Genomic DNA, 11,919 nt, shown 5'->3' on the forward strand with positions numbered 1-11,919 from the left:
TCCATATAGAGGTTTAACCTTTTCTGTACACTAAAATCATATTTGCCACGCAATGCAAGCAGAATATCGTCTGCATAAATGAGTAGCAAGCCCCCTTCCGGCGGACCAGGTGTGTCGCAGATGAAAAGGTTATAGAGCACCGGTCCTAGTAGAGAACCTTGTGGAACTCCAGCTAGGATCTGACGTTGCTCTGAAACCTTCCCACCTACTTTCACCCTAAACACCCTGCCTTCCAGGAAGCTTGCCACCATTCTGCACGATCGCTCCTCAACCCCAAAGGATTGTAGTTTGTAGAGAATTCCTTTTTGCCATACGGTATCAAAAGCCTTAGAGAAGTCTAGGCTGACACCGATAGTTCCGCATTTACGTTTAAAGCCCTTACCCTAGTCGGAAAATGCAGTTAATGCATGTGTGGTCGAGTGTTTAGGCCTAATGCCAAATTGACAATCTCTAAGGATCCTTCGGTTATCAATGAAATTCCATAATTTATGGAGAATTACACTTTCCAGTACCTTCCCGAATGGAGACAATAAAGAAATTGGCCTGTAACTGGAACAATCTTTAGAGTCGCAGTTGGGCTTCTTTATAGGAACAATCATAGCTTCCTTCCATGCGGATGGGAAGTATCCGATGTTCAGACATTGATTGATAAGTATCGCTAAAAATACAGATATTATGTCACCTACCTTTTTCATAGCTATATCTGGTACTAACGACTTCCGGGGAGGTCTTTTCTTTTTTCTCTTCGCTCCAGCGAGATGGATCTCCGATGACGGAGGCATCTGCACGAAAATCATCCGAGAAATTGACTAGAGGGTCCCGATTGGTCATCCCCTCCTCAGCCTCGTGAACGAGATCGCGGAAGGGACCACCATCCGGGTTGTCCTCAGGATGAAAATTTTCCTGAATATAGTCAGCAATTAATTCGGCCTTCTCAACATCATCGGAGATTTGTACCCCGCTATCGTTAACTAGGGTTTTTATGGGTTCACGAGAAGGGATACCCGCTGCCCTTTTGACCTTCCCATAAGTTCGTGGGTTAACATCTAGGTTTTCTAAATATGACTTATACCTTTGTCTTTCGAAATCATTAATAAGTTCTTTAATTATGGTGCTAACATTTCGTATATCAGCCTTTAAAGTATTGTACCCTCCTGGATCGGCAGTTCTTCTAAGAGCTAGTTTCATTCTTCTACGTTCTCTTATAAATTGAAGTATGTTACTTGGTAGTTCGCCCAATATAGAGCTTTTACACCTTCTTTTAGGTACGGTTACCTCAAAAGTTTCTCTAAATACAGAGCTTAGATTCTCCACGCAGTTGTCTATTTCCGAAATAGAAGTATTTCTATCAGAAGGAAGAAAATGGTTTTCAAGCCCTTCTTGAATTTTTCTTCTAAATCTACGTAGGTTCATTCTATTGAAATTGTAGAAAATTTCCTCTTCAGTTGTTTGTATGTTGCCAACACATAATCTGATCTCGACCGCCCTATGGTCAGATTCGTAGTCATGTGTTGGCAACATTCATTTTCTAGGACAATGCCTGGAGTTATTAGAAAATAATCTATGTAGGAATCATTTCCTCTATTCGGCCTTGTTGGCTCAGCCGTTGGATGTAAGTGTAATATTGGACAATCTGTGAGATAATTATGAAGATCTGTCCCTGCTCTGTTAGTAATACTACCTCCCCAGTCTGGATGTTTCGCGTTCAGGTCACAACCAACGATAATCTCATTGGATGAGCCTACACGTACGATTTCATCCAGACCGGAGGGGTCGAGTGGCAAACCAGGTGGAAGGTACAACGAAATAAAAACTATTGCACCACCATCTTGTTTATAGAGTTTGGCAGAGCAAGATTCTATATTGCCTGTGTTTATCAATATTTGCTCAGATTTATATGAATTTTTAATTAAGATGGCAGTTCCACCACCTGATCTGCCACCCTCCCTACACTGTTTATGAAGTGTATACCCATCAATGACAAGTTTATGCCTGCTATTTAATTTATGTATGTTCTGCAATAAGCAGAACATCGGGCTTATGTTCTTTAACAAAAAGATAGAGGTAGTGTCTTTTTTCTAAAGACACTACAGAATTAACATTTATGAATATTCACTTCATAATTGATAGTTCTTAATATGCATCAAAAGCTTTAGCACCGCAGCTTCTGGCCCTTCTTTTTCTCGGATTTCATGGTATTTTTCATGGAAATTATCTAAATCTTTAAGGAGATCAGCTAAGCTTTTCCCAAAGTAGGATTGGCAGTCCAAACCTAATATATTTCCCATTGTAGAAGGGACATTTTGGTTTCTAGGGGGTTGTTTAGGGGAACCTATATTTCTAGAAGGAATATTTTGGGTTCTTGGAGATGTATCGTTCCATGGGCGCTATATAAAAAAAGCTGCACCTGTACCAAATATTCTATGCGGGAATTTTTTGTAATACCCACAACGAAGACTATCTACCAAATTGTAGATAGATAGGTAAATAAATAGATTAAACCTTACACGGAGAACCCAAAGAACGGTCCAGCAAAGCGGACCCGGGTCGGCTATGATGTTAATATATTTTCCATCGTTTGCAAGTGATTTCTGGAGCTACTCTCAAACAAATTGCCAATTTTCCTGTGAGGAGGTTTTATATTCGCTCAAGAATATATTTATTGTTGCTTTGTAACAGACATGGCTAATCAAGTACATCAATCTATGCTAAATGGTTGGGTCTATATTTTTGGCCAATATTTTTGAAAAAAAAAACAAGTAAAAAAGTATCAGTCGGCCAAAATTTGGATTATGATTAAAGTTCAAAAGTGTTGTAGAGGAGGTACTTAAAGGAATGGACCGACATGGTCCATTATGGAATTGGATCTTTTTTTTGGAGTCATATCTTTTTGATAGATATCGCGTCCACTAGTCATTTCAGTGGTCACGTATAACTTTTGGACCAGTATGCCAGGAAGCATGGAATTGTCTACGGCAAATATAATATTGCTGTAAACAGGAGCACAACGAACAGCATCGGTATACATTTCCAAAGGATCTTGGACCAGACCTTAAACTACACTTAGACACAAACGTTGAACTTTTGTGGAGGAGGTACCCTAAGGTTCCTCCATTTTATATATACTATATTATATTTGGACAAATGATTAGGAGATTCCAGTTATGGACAAATTTGTTCAAGAGATATCGTGCATACCATTTAAGTGACATTTTTTTAATTTTCGGGGATGTACTGAAAGTTATGGACCGGTATTGCCTATCTTCGAACTTAAACTATGAAAAAATATGACGAAGGCCAAATTTTGGACCAAATCGGTTGATCAGTTCGAGAGTTATCGTGCTCTCCTGCCACAACATATGGTACGATAGAAGATATTTATACCTTTTGGGCTGTTTTCGCAAGAAGTATGGACGCGATTTACACGTATTTTAAAATACATATAAATTAAAATGGGTTATTTGACCTCTCTTTCCATTTCAGAAGCTTTGAGTTATATCCTCAGCAACCCAATTATCTTCCCCAATGGGGAAGCTTTACTATGAATGTCTATAAAGTAAAATCCGTCTATTTTATTGGGAGATTTAAGGAAAATGAAGGAAGTATTCCTATAGTTTTTCCCATATTTTCTATTACAAAAAACATTTTTTAAAACAAAAAAGTGTTTTTTACCAACATATGTGCTTATTTTGGCTGTAACATCGAAACTGTAATACCAATCTGTATGATTTTAGTCTTATTTGATTCGCCGTAAAATTTTGATCCACAACAAATTTTTATGTAATTTTATGACCGGTAAATGGACCTTTATTTTAAAAAAAAGTTGACTTATATCCTATAATCATTAAAATAATTAGCATTTTTATAATATTTTTTTCTTAAAAGACGAAATAAAACCGCCGTAACTTTTGTCCGCAACAACCAAAAATAGGCAGATTCGTACTGAGCAATTTTTTCTTAACCTATGTACCAAAAATCTTTGGTGTAGCGCCAAAAAAAAAAAATTAACCTTTTTTGAAATGGAATATGAAATAATTGATTAATAATAATTGATTGATTAATTGTGATATAACCTCGTTAAAATGGTATAATTTCTGAGGGTATAAATAAATGTTGAGGTAAAAAAAAAACTAACTTATGATACCCTTTCCATATATGTATGTAGGCTGGAAGACCAACCAGCTTACAACTAATCAAGTAAAACGATTGGAGTGAAAATAAACACACAGGAACATTTTATTGCAGTATTCATTTCACTTGGATGCGATTAAAGTACCTACATTGTGCTAATTTTTGTAACAAAAAACCTTACCAACGACACCGATTTAAAGTTAAACTAAACCAAAGCAGTATATAGTTGCAAGTCATCACATTTAAATACAGTCAAACTTCTTTGCAATGAACCTTTCTCTAATGAATATTTCTCAACAAAGATTGATTTTAATAAAGCTTATAAGATATTGTAACACAAAAAAGCTTATCCTAACATAGCAAATCATAGTTCTCCAAAAGCTACGTCACACAGTGCTGCCGCGTGGACAAAAATCAAAAAATGTGATGTTAACTTTTACATATGTTTATGTTTTTTTTCTAACAGTAAACACATCCAATACAACGAATCTGATAGAATTTTGTCGATATGTGCGCCCATAATGAAGTTATATCTCTTTAAATATGAGAAATATTTCCCAGGTAATCTAAAGCGATAATCATATGAAAATTAGACGACATTTAAAATAACATTTTCTGAAAAGTTTGTTGATAATATTAAAAGTTTTTGATGGGGATTTGATGGGTGGGCTATAAATATAAAATTTTAGTACAACAAGTTGACATCAACTGCACATGGGCAAAGTACCGTTATCAAGAATTAAAAATTTAAATTTGATAAAAATAATATAAATTCTTAATATTTGGTAGAGTATATCTTTTGATTGCCACCTATTGCCACCTTGGCTATTGACTTCCGTTAATTGGACATCTCTTGCGAAGCGAAATGTGCAAAAACATTCTGTCCATCCCTGCAACCTTCTGAGATATATCGGTTCAGATTTTATATAGCCCCCATATATATCTTTTCCCGATTTTGCCACAACTCGTTCAATTTTGATCGGATAGCCATCAAATTTAGAACGTATTATTTTCCTAGGCCCCTGAATAGCTACATCGATTTTCACAAAAATCGGTTCAGATTTGGATATAGCCCCCATATATATCTATCCCCGATTTTGCTATAACTCGGTCAATTTTAATCGAATGGCCTTCAAATTTTATGTGTGATATTTTCTTAGGCCCCTCAAGCGATTTTCGTAAAAATCGGTTCAGATTTGGATATAGCCCCCATATATATCTTCCTCCGATTTTGCTATAATTAGCTCAATCTTTATATATAAAACTCAATTGTCGTTTGTTGGTAATTGAATCAGTTGAAAACGGCTAGAGCGATTTGGATAATTTTTTGTGGAAATGTTAGTCATAGTCCAGGTTAGGTTTTTATGCAAAGAAAAATTGGCCACGCCCACTTTTCCGCCCACTTTTATAAATATGTTATATCTACGAAACTACTCAATAGATTTTCCTGAAATTTGCAGGGAACGTAAAGTGATGGCCCCCGGTTGAAATAGGCTACATATTTGGTTGAATTTCGGATCGGGCGGGGTACCTCCCCTATGCCCTATTTTTGTAAAAATGCAATATTTGCAACAATTACAAATGTATCGCCTTGAAAATTAATTTCCGAGTCAATGGCGATTGTGTCTTCGACCTTACGTCCTCATTTGGGGCATTAAGACTGGACAACGCCCACTTTTTTAAATATGTTATATCTACGAAACTACTAAATCGATTTTCCTGAAACTTTCAGCGAATGTACAGGGTTGGTCCCCGATAAAAATAGGCTACATATTTTTGACTTTCGGATCGGGCGGGTACCTCCCCTACGCCCTATTTTTGTAAAAATGCAATATTTGCAACACATACGAATGTATCGGTTTGGGAATTTATTTGCGAGTCAATGGCGATTGTGTCTCCAACCTTACGTACTTAGTTTGTGACTTAAGATCCGACCACGCTCACTTTCTAATTAGGTTATATCTACAAGGGATTTTCAAGAAAATCGCGATTTGTCTAAACTTTTAAATCTTTATAAATAAAAATCAAATATCGTTCGTTGGTAATGGCATCAGTTGAGAACGGCTGGACCGATTTTCGACCTGGGATTTTATGCAAAGAAAATTTGACCATGCCCACTTTTACGCCCAATTTTTTCAATTTTCTATTTTTATCATTTCTACAAAAACTACTGAACCGATTTTCCTGAAATTGCCAGGGAATGTACAGAGATGGTCCCCGCTTAAAATAGGCTACAAATTCAGTTGAATTTCGGAAAGGGCGGGGAACATCCCCTATACCCTACTTTTTTAAAAATTTTATATTTACAATAATTACGAATGTATCTATTTGGAAGTTAATTTGCGAGACAATTGTGGTTGTGTCTCCGACCTTACCTACTTTTTTAGGAACCAAAGACTTGACCATACCCACTTTTTAAAATATGTTACATCTACAAAACTACTGAACCGATATTCGTGAAAATGTAATAGAATGTACAGGCATATTTTCTAGAATTTTGAAGAGGGCATATTTAAAAAAAACGCCTTACCTTTATGAATAAAAATCAAATGCTGTCATAACCCAGCTTAAGTTTTTTGGAAAGAAAAGTTTACCACGCCCCCGAAAACAGGTTACATATTTTATTGAATTCCAGAGGGGGCGGGGTTCCTCCCTTATGCGATATTTTTTATGTATGTATCGGAATAAAAATTTACGGATTAATCTACAATCTAGGTACTTCTTTGGGGCATATAGGCCCGACCAAGCCTGTTTTTTTTTAGTATGTCATAACTCCAATACTACTGAAGGGATTTCCATAAAATTTGCAGCAAAAGCTCAATGTTTGCCATTGTTATGTGGGGTACCTTCCCCATGCCTATCTGTTAACACGTTCGCGGACGCAAAAAAAACTCAGAGAAGTGCAAAAAACGACATCCAATTTTTTCGAAATTATGTTTGTGCATTTATTAATTAATTATTAATATTATAATAATTGTTTATTTATTATATTTAGGATATATATGAAATGAGTCCTATTATGTACATAAATCACAAAAACATGCGGATGAATAGAAGTAAATGACTAAAGATTGACTTTGCATGTGAATGCTATAGCATTCACGACATCCTACGTCAACATGAAAATGAATGCTATAGCATTCACGTCCGCGAACCTGTTAAACACTATATGTATAAGCCAAACTTATGATTATATCGGTTTCAGCATACATTTCGGTAGACAATGAAGTTGTGTGCACCCTAGGACCGGACCACACCCACTTTTTTTAATATGTTATATCTTGAAAACTGATGACTACGCCCACTCTTTTCAAAACATTATTTTTCCAAAACTACTGAACCTAATTTTCAGAAAATATTCAGGAATGTCCCGTGGTCCAAAATGCTATATACTTGTAGACGAATTTCGGGGCCTATTATTTTATAATCGGTGTATTTGTTAAACTTATGAGTGCAGGTTGCAAATTAGTTTTCGAGACAACGGTGGTTGTCCCCCGATCAAGAAAAACTTTATATTTACAAATGTACTTAAATGGTGAGGTTCAACGGTCCATCAGCCATGAAAAGCTAAAACATATAGGTCTAAATAAGCGGGAGAATTCAATTTAATCATTATTTAGCTTTTGTTGTTAGATCGCTTTGGGATAAAGACAGTGACATGGACGATAATAAATCCTAAAAGGCACAAATTGGCGAAAAATCCGACAAAGTCCGTAAGAGAAAAGAAAGGTTACAGACAAAATCTGTTGATAAATTTAAAATCCTTCTCGGTTTGACAATGGACCGAAGAAGTGAAGTAGAAAATACCTACTTTTGAATTAAAACTCATTACGACGGGCCAGCAACGCGGACCGGGGTCTGCTACTTGTTGATAAATATGCTTCAAATTGAACATGGGATGTTCCTCAGGATCCTGTTCAATTTTACCGTTGAATTAGGTTGATGAATGTTTGCACAAGTATTTATGAGGGCACATGAATGAAAGATATCAACTTTGGTCCATATCGGTTCAGGTTTGAACATGGCTTCGATATATAATTTCGACCGATGTCACTCAACTACGGATAATTACGTCATATTTTCCTAATTTAATCTCACATACATTGCGTGTTTAGTGAAAATATATATATGAGAGCTATATCCAAATCTAAACCGATTTTTATCAAAATCGGTGAAACTGAAAAAGGCCCTAAGAAAACATCCCATGTTAATTTTGAAGGCTATGTTTCAAAAATTGATCGATTTATAGCAAAATCGGTGAAAGATATATATGGAGGCTATATCCAAATCTGTACCGATTTTTGCGAAATCAAAACCAAATCGGTAAAACTGAACAGTGGCCTGAGGAAACATTCCATGTTAAAATAGAAGGCTATTCGATTAAAAATGACCGAGTTATAGCAAAATCGGGGAAAGATATATATGGGGGCTATATCCAAATCTGAACCGATTTTTGTGAAAATCGGTAGAGCTACTCAGGGGCCTAAGAAAATATTACATACTAAATTTTAAGGGTATTCGAACAAAATTGACCGAGTTATAGCAAAATCGGTGAAAGATATATATGGGGGCTATATCCAAATCTGAACCGATATGGACCAAAGTTGAAATTTTTCATTCCTATGCCCTTATAAGTACTTGTGCAAAAATTCATCAACCTAGGTCAACTCCTTCTATTTTTGTCCACTTTTGTATGGAAGCGGCAACACTGTGCGTCATAGAGATGTTCGACTGCACATACACACATAAAACATACATACATACATAAAAACGTGACAATATCCCAAAAAAGGATTCTAGGAAAAAGATACCAAAATTTGTTACATTTATTCGTTATGATAGACTGAGCCTATTCATAACCATTGACATCATAAGTTCCGTCTCAAATCGTTATTACCATTAAATGGACACTTTTACCGGTAATCTGATCACATTTATGAACCATTTTGTGGAAATTACAAACATATTGTATGACCACAAACCTGCATACAGTATGCACAGTTCGTATTCGTACACCCCTAAAAAAATTAATAAATTCGTTATTAATTCCATATTTTATATACAAATATAAAATAATTGATGGGAATTACTATAACGAAGAAAGATTTAAAAATAACAAAACAAATTGTTCATTTATTCCGTCATTTAGGTATAGATGGCGCCTGTGTGGGTGGCAATGTTCGTATTCGTACACATAGAAGCACTATATATTTGTGGTATTTAAGTATTTTCAAGCAAAATACCATTCATTTTTGTTATTTCCTTCTTTTGGAATGCCTGTCCTGCAGAAAAATTTAAATAACGATAATTTTTTTAAAAATTTTGCCTGAATAAAATGTCGGACGAAGATTCGAAATACTTAGGAAAAATGTGATAGATATGATTAACTTTGGCAATTTATTCTCGAATTTTGCACGGAAATAGCCAATAGCAGTGCCTTCTGCAACAATATTCGAGGTCTCATATGAAAATAAAAGTTGCCAGCGTTTGGAAATGCAGCGAAACGTAATCCGGGCTAAGGTAACGTAAAGACATTTTTGGTTTCTACGTCGCACAGTGGTTCAGAATCGGGTTTTTCTGGTCAAAATTCTGTAACTTTTGAACTGATAGAGATATTTTCATAATTCTTTTTTTTTTTGTTAGACAGCTAACACAATCAGCGAATTATCAGACGAATTATAAGCGGTCGAATTCGGCCTGGTAGTTGCAGAGAAATTCAAGGTCAAAGTTAAACTTTTGAGCCTTTAAAATATTTTTCATCAAAATTTGAGTGTTTTTGTGGTTTTTATATCTTCCTATGTATTAAAGGTGGTCAAACATCAACAAATAAACAATAAAATTACCAAAAAACTAAAATAAGTTCGAAAAAAATTGTTTGTTCCATGTTGTTCCACAAAAGTTCTAGTCCACAAAATTTGGAATTTCATGTTGTGTAAACGCTACGGTAATTTACTAAAAGGCCACAAATTTTTAAGGGCCACAATCCTATCTACCTTACAAAAAAAAAACAAAGAATACAATATCTGTTATAGTTTCCGAGAAATATCTACTTCTTTTTCCAGATACTTGCAAAAATTACGTATTTCCCAAAAATGGGGAAAATGTTCGTTTTAGGGGCACCCCACACCCACACCTTCCAATATTTTGACATAATTTCTTGGTTTCCTTAGTTTCAATATGTTTACTATCGAATCCCATATAGAAATTAAATATCTTTGAAAAAACAAAATTTTGATTTTTGGCCAGGAAAATCGATTTCTGAACCATTTTCAGACATATAATTTGACAGCTATAATTTGACATTTAGGGTTCTTAAGTGTCAAGAAACTTATATAACAAAATTTGTGGACATAGGTCCATGTTTTGGTATAGCCCCCATATAACAGTACCTCCCGATTTTCGGTATTTTGAGGATTTTAGCTAAAATTTTTAGCCGAACTAGGTGTAATTTGACATTTGAAGTCCTTAGCGGTCACCATACCTCTCCACCAATAACACTATGCTACAAAAGTGGACAACATTTTTTTGCAGGGGTTCTGATCCATAAATTTTATAAAGGAAACCCCACAAAATTAAGACGCAAAAATGCCATAACTCACGAATTTTTCAACCGATTTCATTAGTTTTCCCCATTTTGTAAAGCGAACTAAATTTCCTTCTTAATGAAAGTAAATAATTACGCAGTTTGGTGTCTTCTACGCAGCCTAGAGCGCCAGGAAAAGCATTTTCCTGTTTTTTAATGCGTTTTTGACACACTTAAATCACTATATTACTATATTTGTTACCTATATTTGTTACCTGATTTTTAAAAATTATGGCTTTTTCGAAAGCCCTGATTTTTACCTTTTAAATAAAAAAAGCTGTAAATTTCCGTTGTGGAAAAAAGAAGTTATGTCCGTTTAAAGTTGAGAATCCAAGAAACCCCGTTTTCACTGCATTAACCGTTATAAAATCAAAAAACGAAGTGACCCAAAGAAACCAAAGGTATTTTCGTATTCCATGGACTCCTACAATACCGAATTTATGCATCAGAACCCCTGCAAATTTTCACTGTAGCACAGTGTTATTGTCAACATAGGTCCACTTTTGAATATAATCCCCATATAACGGTATCTCCCTATTTAGAGTAATTTAAGGATTTAAGCTACAATTTTTTATCGGAACAGCTGTAATTTGACATTTAAACTTCTTAGTGGTCGCCACAACTATCCGCAAAAAATTGTCAAAATAGGTCCGAGTTTGAATATAGCCCCCATATACTGGTACCTCCCGAATTTCTGTATTTTTACGAGTTTATTTTTAACCAAACTACCTGTAATTTGACATTTGAAGTTCTTAGTGGTCACCACACCTCTCCACCAAAAATTGTCAACATAGGTCCATAGGCCCCATATAACGGTACCTCCCGATTTTCGGTATTTTTAGGATTTAAGCTAAATTTTTTTGTCTGAACTATTTTGACGATTTTAGCTACAATTTTTTTTATTATATTATTATTATTATTATTATTATTATTATTATTATTATTATTATTATTTAGCTAAAATTTTTAACCGAACTAGCTACAATTTGTCCTACATTTTTCAACCAAACTACCAGTAATTTGACGTTTGAAATTCCCAGTGATCACAAAACTTCTCCATAAAAAACTGTCAGCATAGGTCCATGTTTTGTTATATAGTAGAATTTTTTGTAGATTTTTTTAGCTACAATTTTTGCTGAACTACATTTAATTTGTCATTTGCGGTTCCCAGTTGTCACAAAGCTCCTCCGCCATAGGCTTTTCAA

The sequence above is a fragment of the Musca autumnalis genome, unplaced genomic scaffold (genome assembly GCF_047663935.1).
Source record: "Musca autumnalis isolate F117 unplaced genomic scaffold, ASM4766393v1 scaffold_5, whole genome shotgun sequence".
NCBI lineage: Eukaryota > Metazoa > Arthropoda > Insecta > Diptera > Muscidae > Musca > Musca autumnalis.